This window comes from Leptonychotes weddellii, chromosome 2 (assembly GCF_054177405.1).
Source record: "Leptonychotes weddellii isolate Sample4059 chromosome 2, ASM5417740v2, whole genome shotgun sequence".
NCBI classification, from domain to species: Eukaryota; Metazoa; Chordata; class Mammalia; order Carnivora; family Phocidae; genus Leptonychotes; species Leptonychotes weddellii.
The window spans coordinates 63429127-63442250 of NC_138370.1; positions in this window are offsets into that span (position 1 = coordinate 63429127).

Below are 13124 nucleotides of genomic sequence, written 5' to 3' on the forward strand. Positions count from 1 at the left end.
GTTTCAATAGCATAAAGCTTAGATCAGAAAAGACCACATAGGGGTGCCTGGGTGGCTCAGTCGTTAAGCGTCTGCCTTCGGCTCAGGTCATGATCCCAGGGTCCTGGGATCCAGCCCCGCATTGGGCTCCGTGCTCAGCCAGGAGCCTGCTTCTCCCTCTCCCACTCCCCCTGCTTGTGTTCCCTCTCTAGCTGTCTCTCTCTTTGTGTGAAATAAATAAAATCTTAAAAAAAAAGAAAGAAAGAAAAGACCACATCCTGTATGATTCCATTTACATAAAATATCCAGAATGGGCAAATATCTAGAGACAGAAAGTAGATTAGTGGTTGCCAGGGGCTGAGGGGAGGGGGATGGGGGTACCTGGTATTGGATCCAGGGTTTCTTTCTGGAGAGGCTAAACTGTTCTAAAATTAGATTGTGGTGATGGTTACACAAGCCTGTGAATATACTAAAATCACTGAGTTGTACACTCTTAAATGGGTGAATTGTATAATATGTGAATTATATCTCAACAAGGGAACAAGAGAGTTTAAAAAAAAAAAAAAAACACTTGTCAGAATGTGTATGAAATAACCCAACCAGCTCTTTTACACTTATCCCAGTGATACTTATTTAATAAAAACCTAGAAATATTTTGTTCAAAGCAACACAAAAGACTCAACAAAGCAAATGCTAGGGGCTGTAGCAAAGAAGAGCTGATCTCTTCTTGGAGGAACCCACAATCAAGGAACAGCAGAAGGGAGATATATACATAAATAACTCTGGGGGGCAGGGGAAATATTCTGAGAAGACTTGAGGACATTTCTTGGTGAACTCAGGATCTGACCTGGCCTCGAAGGCATTGGTAGGTAGGTGGGGGGGATGGGTAGGTAGGGAGGGATGGGTAGGTAGGGGGGGATGGGAGAGGTGACACAGGTGGAGTAGAGAAATGTCTTAGATCCTCTGCAAGCAGAGAGAGGCTCTTGGCAAGAGGCCCCGGTCCAGGTGAGTTTATGAGTCCAAACCGCTGAGAGCTTCTCTGGGAAGAGCTGAGGAATCGATGAGCCACAGAGAGTGAGGGTAGGTGGAGTAAAGCCAGAGAAGATTCTGGGACTGAGGGGAGAATGTTGTCAACAATGAGACGGGAGTAGGAGCATTGAGCAGGGTCACTCAGTGGGCTGCTGGTACAGATTCTGTTCTCAAATCCTGCTTTCCTAACTCTCAGCTCTGTCATCTCTCCCCTGGAATGATTGTCGTAACACATTCTTTGCCATCCCTGGCACTGGCCTCCGGTGGTCTTGGGAGACTGTGGTCTAGTGGACAAACACCGGCTTTGTTCAACCTCTCATCATAGGATCAGAAGCATTCGTATTCCATTAATATCCATCCCTGCCCCTCCTACCCCTGTTCTCTAAGGGGTCCGCCCACTTTGGAACCTTGACTGCAACTAGCAGGTGGATTTGTGAAGGACAGCCTTCTTTCTTTAACCAACTTCTTAGATTGTTTGGTTTTTTTAAAGATTTTATTTATTTATTTGACAGAGAGAGACACAGCGAGAGAGGGAACACAAGCAGGGTGAGTGGGAGAGGGAGAAGCAGGCCTCCCGCCGAGCATGGAGCCCGATGCGGGGCTCAATCCCAGGACCCTGGGATCATGACCTGAGCGGAAGGCAGACACTTAACGACTGAGCCACCCAGGCACCCATTTTAGATTGTTTTTAATTCAGGAATTTATTAAAAATAAATAAATAAGTTGAGATTGATTGAATCCATACTTTGACAACTAACAACATAGACTTAACCAAATAGCTGACCCAATCAAAATTTATGTATAAAAATACATGGAACAGTTCTGGTGTTAACTTTTATTCCCTCCTCACTGAGCATCAGATGTGATTCTTAACTAGATTTCACTGAAATCACTGTATCTGTGTTGGCCTGTCAGGATCTTTTCCTTTTCTTTTTTAAGATTTTATTTATTTATTTGACAGGGAGAGACACGGTGAGAGAGGGAACACAAGCAGGGGGAGTGGGAGAGGGAGAAGCAGGCTTCCTGCTGAGTAGGGAGCCCAATGTGGGGCTCGATCCCAGGACCCTGGGATCATGACCTGAGCCGAAGGCAGATGCTTAATGACTGAGCCACCCAGGCGCCCCAGGATCTTTTCCTTTTCTTTCCCTGGACATTTTTATTAAGTTATCTCCTACGAGGCTTCATGCTGTTCCTCATCCATGCTTGTTGTCATCAAAATTGTTATTTCCTTGCATGAAGGCTTTTCGTTTTCTTTTTCCATCTGCAGTGGCCCAAAGTGGCCCTTTTAGGAAGAGAAGCTTCATCAAGTGTGCTTCTGTCATGGGCCAGATAGGAACGCACGTGGAGCAGAAGGCAAGTGTCTCTTCCCTCGGCGCTGCAAAGGGCTTGCAGCGGCCACCTGTTGTCCGGGAAATTCTGTCACCCCCCACTCTCTCAGTTGATTCTTTGCTCTGTGTTGGAGCTGTGCCTGTAAGCTCTCAGAGAAGTAAAGAGGATGTTTATAACTTCTTGTTTGAGTATTTAACTTAAAAAAAAATCTCTATCCGGCTCAGAAGTCATTGGCTGATATAAACACCCCGGTTTTGCTCTTCCCCCCTTCTCTGTGTAGTCTCTGCTCGGCTTTCGTTCTTAGTATGGGCCACTTGGCTCCCTGCGGCGGTGACCTTGCCTGCAGGCCCACACTCGGGCACAAGTGCCACTTCTGCTGGGGGTCACACCATCTAAAGGAAAGGCAGAGAGGTTCTGGGAAGCCTCACTTGGCCTCTCATCCCGGCTCTCCGTAGTCCTGATTTTGCATCTGAACTAATTTCCTTTCTTGATCAATAGATGCATGCTCATAAAGTACTAAAACCATAGATGCCTAATTAATTCAAGCAATAAATATTCCTACCCATCTGTACCATTATAGTGGATAATAAAAAATTTGCACTTATTTTTATTAAATCAAAGAATAGTATAAAATTAGCTCGCTTTCTAATTCCATAATATCACTCACTGCAGATTCCTTTCCCTCAAAATATTTGAATGGATTGGCTAATTCACACTATGGGATATTTTCAACTATTTACCAAACTGGAAGAAGTCCAAACCAGATGCTTTTTAAAAATGCATTCTTTATAAACCAGGAAAAGATTCTAAACTCTGAGAGAATCCCAGATGTTTGGACGTTTTATCTGAGCTGGGATGATAAAATCCTCTTGTCACTCTTTTGTCAGACCGAATGATTTCTTTATTGTGACTGATAATTGCAAGAGCGGCCTTGGCTGATGCCATTATGGACATTACCTCTTCCCATAAACACCAGTAGAAGAAAATTCTGAATTACTAAGAATGGTCCTGCTCTATGACTCTTCTATGATTACTTCTATCAATTTCTTCAGTCTTCAGTTTCACATTCCCAACAAATATACAAATACCGTCTTTCTTTGCTTGTAGGTCAGTTCACAGAAAGCACTGTTACTTAAAATTATTTTATTGGCTTATATTTCAAATGATTATAAACCTGAAGACTTCCAAGCAAAGGAAATACTTAAAAAAATTTTTTTAAGTTTAAATAGCTTACCCCCCTTTTTAAAGGCCAGCTATTTTATGTTCACATTTTGTAAATTATTCATTCAACAAATATTCATATGTTATTAACTAGTGAAAAGGTAAGTGGCAGAAGCACTTGGTCAATAAACAAAGAAAAAATGCATGATTAAATATGTGATAAATGTTATAAATGAAAATATGCAGTGGGATATTAATGGTGTGTGTGGTGTGTATATGTATGTAGTTAGGTAGAGAGAGGCTTCTTGGAGGAGGTCACACTGAAACCAAGGCCTGAAAACAGGAGGTAGACAAACAAAAAGAAGGGGCAGCAGCGTCCCAACTAGAAGGAACAGTAAGTACAAGGCCTTGAAGGAGAAAAGATGTCGGTATATTCAGTTGGAGAAAGGATTTCAGTGTGGCCGAGATGTGCAGAGCAAGGAACAGGTAAGACAAGACAGGAAAAGGGGAAGAGACCAGATCATGTGGGTCAGGAAAGAAGTTTAGATTTTACTGGAAGCACAATCTGTTTAAGGTGGTCAAACAATGCTGTATCATGATTCAATTCATATTTTTAAAAAAATAACTCTGGTTATCTTTTGGTGGGAGCAGGAAGTCAGGCCACTACGGCAGTGATCCGGGCAAGAGTGGAGAGTGGCTTACAGCTGGAGAGAAATTGTTGGAAGATGAAAAATATTCAAGGAAGTAGAAAAGGCAAGATTTATTGAAAGTGAGAGAAAAGAGGGAGGGAGGAACAGAGTATGGCAGGGCCCTTTGGATTTAGCAATTGGATGGAAGATGGTACCACTCAATAAGATGGAAGAAAACTAAGGGAGGGAATGTTCTGGGGGTGGGGATTGGGTTGAATCAAGAGTTTTGTTTGGGGGATATTGACTTCGAGGTGCCTGTTAAGAAAGTTCTGTATTCTTAAGGATGGTCATGCTCTAAGGTGCTTTTGTGATTATTTCCATCAGCATCTTCAAACATCAGTGAAACTGGGGAAATGGCAGAGGCAGATGGATAAGTAGATTGAATATATGATGTATATGAGCTTAGAGGGGAGGCTTGGTTGGGGAAGTATTTAAAACCATGGGTGTAGATGAACTGCCCTAGGGAAAGGATATTTGAGAGAAGAAATTAGGCCTCCTGACTGAATCCCCAAAACCCCAACATTTAAAGATGGTGTCGAGGAGGACAAGTCAACAAAGAAGCCCGAGGTGTGGCTAAAGAAGTAGGAGGGGCACCAGGAGAGTGTGGGGTCATGTAGGCAGACAGGAGAGTGTTTTCAAATGGTGGAAGTGGTCCCTCATTTCAGGAGGAAAAATTTCAATAGCATGGCAGGAGTCGAAGCCATATGGAAACTTGGGAGTACCCAAAGGTCATGGTGATTTTAAATGCCTGTTTAATCCAACTGTGTATAAAATTTAGTTTACAGGGGCGCCTGGGTGGCTCAGTCATTAAGCGTCTGCCTTCGGCTCAGGTCATGATCCCAGGGTCCTGGGATCAAGCCCCACATCGGACTCCCTGCTCCGCGGGAAGCCTGCTTCTCCCTCTCCCAGTCCCCCTGCTTGTGTTCTTTCCCTCTCTGGATCTCTCTCTGTCAAATAAATACATAAAATCTTTAAAAACATAATAAAGTTTAGTTTACAAACTAAAATCCCACTGACAAAGCAAGTCCAAAAGTCAAGCAAAATGTCAAATGTCCTGCAGGATCCTTCATTTCTAGAAAGAAAGAGAAATAACAAAACTTATGCAAGAACTTGTCACATAAAAGATCTGGCAATGCATACAGTGTATTTCAGTAAACAAATCAAAGGACAGGGTTTTTTGTTGTTGTTGTTGTTCAAGTGGGTGGATTTATTTACTGTTAAATATTCCTGCATAAAATGTATGTACACTATGAGTGCAACTGTATTTGAACCATGCATGTGGGTTGTAACCTACAAAAGGGAGTTTTGTTAGAGTTATGATAGTTACATGATTTAAGAAAATGTTTGTATTGCTACTATATTATCTTTCTCTAAAAGAAGGAAAACGATTGATTTCCCATGAGGTGAAATGTAAGGAACTGAGGTTTCTATGGTTTCTGCTCAACAGGTACACACTTTTTTGGCTGATGGGAACTTCCCAGACCAGGCAGGTAAGAAATGACCCCAGACCCCACAGTGAGGCAGTGTGGGAGGAACTCTAACCGGTCTTCCCCATCTGTGTGCATATTTCTTTTTCCACTGCTCCTTTAGTACCACAAAATAACCAACCCCTGAAACTCTAAAATCTACTTTTCATCTTATTCCCTAACTTCTTCTTTGGGACAAGATTAGAGTTGGCTATCAAAGCAGCATTGTTTATCTGCATGATTTCCCACTTTGATTATGTACACCTAACCATGATTCCGTGGGTTTGTTTCTCCGGATGGTCGGAGGGGCTGGACCACCTTGGCTTCCCTGGCTGCTGTCCAGGCCCCAGCTGGACTGACTGCAGGTGGAAATCAACCATGGGGGCGGTGGGGGGTGGGGTGGGGGCTGCAAAGCAGTTGCCTTAATGTTATCAGTAAATACTTTGTTACTTAATTACTGGCACCTTTCCACCATGAACCAGCAGAAAGAATCTCAATTTAGTTCCCGAGGTCAAAGGTAGGGTTGGGCAAGAAAAGCAAAGAGCAAAAGCAATGTGGATTGATCTTCATCAGCCTCTCAACCTGGTGCTCACTGAGGTCAATCTTAACATCAGTTTTTACTCACTAAGCATTTATTGAGTGCTTTGGGTGGTCACTGTGTTTGCTGCCAGCCAGATTCTTTTTTTTTTTTATATAAAGATTTTATTTATTTATTTGACAGAGAGAGACATAGCGAGAGAGGGAACACAAGCAGGGGGAGAAGGAGGGGAGAAGCAGGCTTCCCCGTGGAGCAGGGAGCCTGATGTGGGGCTCGATCCCAGGACCCCGGGATCACGACCTGAGCCGAAGGCAGACGCTCAACGACTGAGCCACCCAGGCGCCCCTCTGCCAGCCAGATTCTTAAAGCACCTCACTGTGATGATCAATTATGAGAGACAAAACAATATCCGGATATGTGTCCTTTTGAAATGCAAAAAACTGAAAAAAAGTAATAAAAAATTGCCACTGCTTTTGTAAAAATCAGAAGACTCAGCCCCTGCTCCCCTGAGCCCCATTTAACACCTTTTGCACACTCTAGCCACTCAATTAGAGGGAACTGGCAAGATGAAAGGCATAGAGCTTGCAGATTAAAATATATCTCAAGAACCCTTTCCATGCTCCAAGGTAGAAATTATTCATAGAATTATAGATGAACAAAACTCCCTTTTAAATTTAAAAACTGTTTAGAATACTGTTTTTTTTTAACTACAAATTACTTCTTCTTCTTCATTTTAGATGTTTTATTTTAGTACCAGCTACTTCTTCTCTCAATCACTGTGATATCCATTTATATTTGAAAGAACATAACCTAAGATCAGGCAGTAGTGATGCTATTTGAAAGACTGATCATTTACTTGCATTGAGAAAAGACACAGTTTTAAAATGGCACGTTCAAAACTTGTGTAAACATCTTTAAGGAGCCGCTCCATGATGACATTACACATTCTCTTTTGGAATAACCTGATTTTGAAGCTCATTCCTTTTCCATCCATGACTTTTTTTTTTTTTTTTCAGAGTAGGAGAAAGAGTGGGGAGGGAGGGGTAGAGGGAGAGGGAGAGAGAGAATCTTAAGCTGGCTCCATGCCCACTGGAGCCTGACACGGGGCTCAATCTCATGACCCTGAGATCATGACCTGAGCCAAAATCAAGAGTCAGACACTTAACCGATTAAGTCACCCAGTAGCCCCCTTCCATGACATTTCTTTCTTTTTTTTTTTTTTTAAAGATTTTATTTATTTATTTATTTGAGAGAGAGAGAGTGAGAAACAGCATGAGAGGGGAGAGGGTCAGAGGGAGAAGCAGGCTCCTTGATGAGCAGGGAGCCCGATGTAGAGTTCGATCCCAGGACTCCGGGATCATGATCTGAGCCAAAGGAAGTCACTTAACCAAGTGAGCCACCCAGGTGCCCCTTCCATGACATTTCTTAATGTTCTCTTTGCACAAAAGATTCTCAGAAGGATGGGGGCACCTGGATGGCTCAATCAGTTAAGCGTCTGCCTTCAGCTCAGGTCATGATCCCAGGGTCCTGGGATCGAGTCCCATGTCAGGCTCCCTGCTCAGCGGGGAGTCTGCTTCTCTCTCTCCTTCTCCCTCTGTGCTCTCTCTCTCTCTGTCTCTCACACACACACTCTCTCTCTCTCTCAAATAAATAAATAAAATCTTTCAAAAAAATTAAGAAAAAAAGATTTTCAGAAGGATGGAGAGATTAAAAAAACACCACTTTTTAAAAAAGATGACAAGATGCTACATAAAAGGGTAGAATAAAGACAAAATGACATGGAATCCAGAGGCCTGGATTAAGCCTTTCTGAGCCTCAATTTCCTCTTCTGTATAATGGGCAGTAATACCAGCACCCACCTCCTGGAGTTACGATGAACTAGGCAAGATGGCAGCTGTTATTATGAGGAAGTACATTTGGGGTTGGATGCTCATGTGTTTATTTTGCAGGGGGAGTATAACCCAGTGGGACCCTAAAAATAACTCAAACCTATAGGGCTGTACATGTATTTTTTGATTCAGTAAAAATTCATACTCAGTATTCTAGTTTATAAGGCATGAGAGAAAGTTCAAAAGCCTTTGTGGAAAAAGAGATCTTACTGAAGTCTTCTTAAAGGACACATTCATTTACTCACTCAACAAGTAGTTACTGAAACCTACTACATCCCAAGCATTTGTGCTAGGTGCTGGGGAGTGATCAAAGGAGTTTCTGATCTCACCCAACTTGGATCTAATGGAGAGGAGATTGTGATTGATCAAATAACCACAAATAAATACTACAATCTATAAGAAAAGCTATGAAGAAAAATTCTGACTTCTTTTAAATCTTGGAAAATAGAACAGACATTGAAAAAAATACTTGAGAAGTATAATTTTGCCATTTCTCAATCTCAGTGTCTTTCGTAATTGATAGTTATGATGTTAGGACTAGGGTTCACTTGTTTGTGTGTGGCGCTCTTTGTAAAGATAAACTGTATCAAATATATCTCGAATTTTCAAGATTGGATTAAAACATGGAATCACTAACACGGCAAACTGATGAATCCCTGAAGCTACCACTTCATATCAAGGTCATGCACACATTTTGAAGGGGCAAGAAACTCTGGACAGGAAGCCGGGGGTGGATGCGGGGAGTGGAAGCCTAAGGAAGGCAAGGACAAGATTCCCAGAGCGGTTGTCAAGTCGCCTGGATGAGGAAACCCTGAGCCAGAGTGAGAAAAGGATTGAGGCAGGGCTAGAAAGACTAGTCATGGCACTCAGAAAGCAAGTCTCTGGGGGAGGGGAGCATTTATTAGTTTTTACTTGTATTCAAATAATTTATCCAGAAGGCCTCAGAGAAGTATTTTTCAAACAGTAAGTTATGACCCTTTTTGGGGTCACAAAATAAATTTAGTGGGTACCCACTGGCATTTTTTAATGAAATAATAGAAAATGTCCATGTGCATTGTCCATAGCAGAGATGAGGTTGTCTGTGTTTGGGGGTGTATGTGTGCACCAAGTGGCCTCTGGGGCCCAGAGCCTGTTTAGTGGTGGGAATTCCTTGAGGAATACCCTGTCCCCGACTTTTCTTAGGATATGGTCCTTTAAATTTAAAACCTTCTCCCAAGCAAGTTGGGCAGGAACATCGGTCACAGAGCAGCACTCCTACCCAAGCTAAAGTCCAGGGACCCGTCTGCACTAAAGATGGTGTCTGGATGGGGGGCTGGCCTGCAAAGGTTCAATCTAGAAGAGTCGTCCTTGAAAATGAAAGAAACAGAGACCAAGTACAAGGCAAGGGCATTACCTTCCTTCGATGGGAAGAAAATATATAGGTCGGAATCGGTGATATTTGGCCATTTTTTAACTTGCAAAATGGCAACCTCCTTTACTGAAATTAAGTGGTGGGTTGGTCTGGCTGTGGAGAGGTCCCCTGATGACACAGGCTCATTTAGGACTTGACCTGTGAATGGGAAAGGTGCTGATAACAGAGAAAATTGGGAGTGGGATTAAACCAAGGGCTTACATTCATATTTTCTCTGCTGGGCTATTTGTCCTTGAGCAACTGCTCTGAGCACCTGTCAGCTGTCTGTAACTGACGCCGTTGTGTCTTAAACAAGGTATGCTTAGAGGGAGCTCCCTTCTCTCCTTAGCACCTTTATGAATAAGACAGCTTTCTAAATACTGTCAATGTTTTGAGTTTTATTCCCCCACTTGGTAAGATACTTCTTTTACTGTGGTTAAAAAAATTACTTTATATAAAAACTTTTTTTGGAAGGATCAAAGAGGTTGATAATTTTATTTGCAGATATAATTTCTAACTTCCAATCTTCCCACATTGATTTCGGATGACAGAGAGAATTCTCAAGGAATGAATAGCTGTCTTCCTTTGAGTCCTTAGAGCATTCCAGAGAGGACTCCTTGATGATAAACGGGGAGGAAAGGTTGACGGGATGGGGGGCTCCGGGGGCGGATAATGGAGGGTTGTACAGGTTTGGCAAACCATGGGGTCCCTTTTTGCTGAGTTAAGTTGGTGGAAAGGGAGTGAGAGAATAGGCACTGAGCTTGGGATCCAGACAGATACACTGTGGCAGAAGAAAGATTAGTAAAGCAGTAATGGAAGATGCCAGCTTTCATCCCGGTGAGGGGCAGGTGGTTCTCTGCAGAGGCGGAGGAAGAGTGGCAATCCAGGGACCCCAGAATGAGGCATAAGCTGTCAAGAGAGATGGCAGATCTCCAGGATAACCACTGCTTTCTTTCAAGAAAGGGTCCACCATGTCATTACAACTTCAGCCGAAGTGTCCGATCAAGGGAATTTGAGTTCTTCCAAAAGCTTTTCTTAGTCGAGGCCAAAGAGCTCTTTATTTCACACGAAGAGAGAAAGAAATGTTTCCTTAAAACTCTTACCTAAAACTTCCATGTTGTGGGAAAAGCATGGGCGTAGAAAGGGGACAGACCTGAGTAGCATTTTTTTAAAATGCTCACCACAGACTCGCTGTGAGCCCTTGGGTAAGATAGTTAACAAGTTAGGAATCTCAAAGAACTACAGTCTCTTACCCTGAAAATAGGGAAAATAATGCCTCTTTTGTAGGGTTGTTGTGAGGATTACATAAGGCAAAGTTTATAAAGTGGAAGGCCATTGCTGGGTACCCAATAAATGAAGTTAGTATGTATATTATGATCTTTCTGGTCCAACAAGCAGTTAAAGGACAACCAAAACAGAATATGCAACTCTTTTAGAACACCAGTTTTGATCCTAATATAAACATTTGGGGCAGATTTACAGAATTCATAATTCAAGTTGGGGGTCTTTTTAAAGGCTTTTATAAAGTGTTGCATGAAGCAGCTCAGACAGATAAGTGCAAATTCTATGGCAAGATCAAAGGAAATGTATCCAGTTTTAACTCTTGCATGAGGATCAAGCCTAAGAATTATCAAGCACTTTGGTTTTCTTTCTTTCCACTTTTGCTGCTTAACCTCTGTTTTATTTAATGTTGGCTTCTCTGTTATGGGTAACATGAGTAACATTTGGAACAAAGGCTTAAAAATTATAGACAGTTCAGACTTAGAGCTGAAACATATCTCAGGGATTATATCCAGTCTAGTATATTCTAGATGAGACCCATGCAAAAATAACATGTCACTATTTTGTCATATTCCTATATCACTTACTTAATATTTTTCTTTAGGTCAACTGTTTTTTTAAAAAAAAAACACATAATAGCTACTTTACTTCCAAGCAGTAATATTCATAAACACTACAGGTCTGATAGGCTAGTAAAATAAGTACATACATTAAAGCACTTGTCATCTAAAATTCTCTCATGTACTACTGGTGGCATGGGGCGGGGGTCACACACTCAGGTAAACACTGATCGCATACACCCCTCTATCTTATAGATGAGGACTTCAGATGAGACTTTGAATTGAAGTGATTTTCCAGACTCTGTTACTGCAACTCCAATGAAAGTCTTGATATAAGAATTTGGTAATGAAAAACTACCTAGGGGGGCACCTGGGTGGCTCAGTTGGTTAAGCGTCCGACTCTTGATTTCAGCTCAGGTCATGATCTCAGGGTCATGAGATGGAGCCCTGCATCAGGCTCTGAGCTCTCCCTCTCTCTCAAATAAATTAATAAATCTTTGGGGGGAAAAAAAAGCCCATCTAGGTATTTCAATAGTACCAATTCTTCTTTTTCACATTTCCCATATACTCCCCAGAATCCAAGAGAGTAGGCAAAATAAGGATTGGCCTTAGTGAATGAGAAAACACTACATATTATATATAGCTCCTTCAAAAAAATATGGAGATGAGTCAAAGCACAAAGAACTAGATTTTGTAGTTTGTTTCTTTCTTAAAACAATTTTAATAATCATCTGAACACAGCCCAAAGCTGAATCATTTACCTCGGCTCATACCCCTTTATGGAGTTTATTTTTACTGACCAGATTAAGGTCAGCAATATAGACCTTCTCCTGACCCTGAATGCCTTATTCGTTGAAACTCGAGTGTTAGTTCCTGTTTGCACCATTGTACCTTGTTAGAGAAGGTATTTCTATTCTCCAGAGAGTGAACAATAAGCTACTGTATGTTTGGTCTCTAGAGTTCATTTCTTCATGTTTTCATTAGTTTTATTCATAAGATTCTATTAGAGTCAATTGTTAAATTGCTGGAAACGTCCCCAACAAAGGACAAAAAGGTTCTTCTATAAAACAAGAACAGCCCATCCCCTGCCCAGACTTGAAGGACCATAAATTGGTGTAATAAATTGCAGAATATAAGCAAGTTAACTTTTCTTCCTACTCTCCTAAGGGGCCTGGGATTTGTGAGCCCACGTCTGAAAGTAGGTCAGCAGCATAGTAAAAAAAATCCTACTAAATACTAGTTGGAGTTCACTGCTTTGAAAAACTGTGGTCCAATCTAGTTAAATCAGAGTCCATTATGTTCATTTTGATGGATTCAGTTATCATACATAACCTGGAGTAGTTGAAATAATTGTTATAATTAATAATATCTCATTTGAGATATTCCTTTAAAAAAAATTCTCCTTTTACTTCCAGAATTAATGGTTAGAAAAACATTCCTCAGTTTATCCCAGAGATTTCATTTGACTCAATTCCATTGCGGAGTCACAGTTCCCCAGTGTCTTAAAGATCCTAGAATCCCTTTCTCTCTATTCTGAACTCGTGGGAGCATTTGAATACAAATCTGTTTTGATTCATTACTACAAAAGCACATTATCCAAAAAGGTGCACTATCTGGGCGCCTGGGTGGCTCAGTTGGTTAAGCGACTGCCTTCGGCTCAGGTCATGATCCTGGAGTCCCGGGATCGAGTCCCACATCAGGCTCCCTGCTCAGCAGGGAGTCTGCTTCTCCCTCTGACCCTCCTCCCTCTCATGCTCTCTGTCTCTCATTCTCTCTCTCGCAAATAAATAAAAATCTTAAAAAAAAAAAAAAA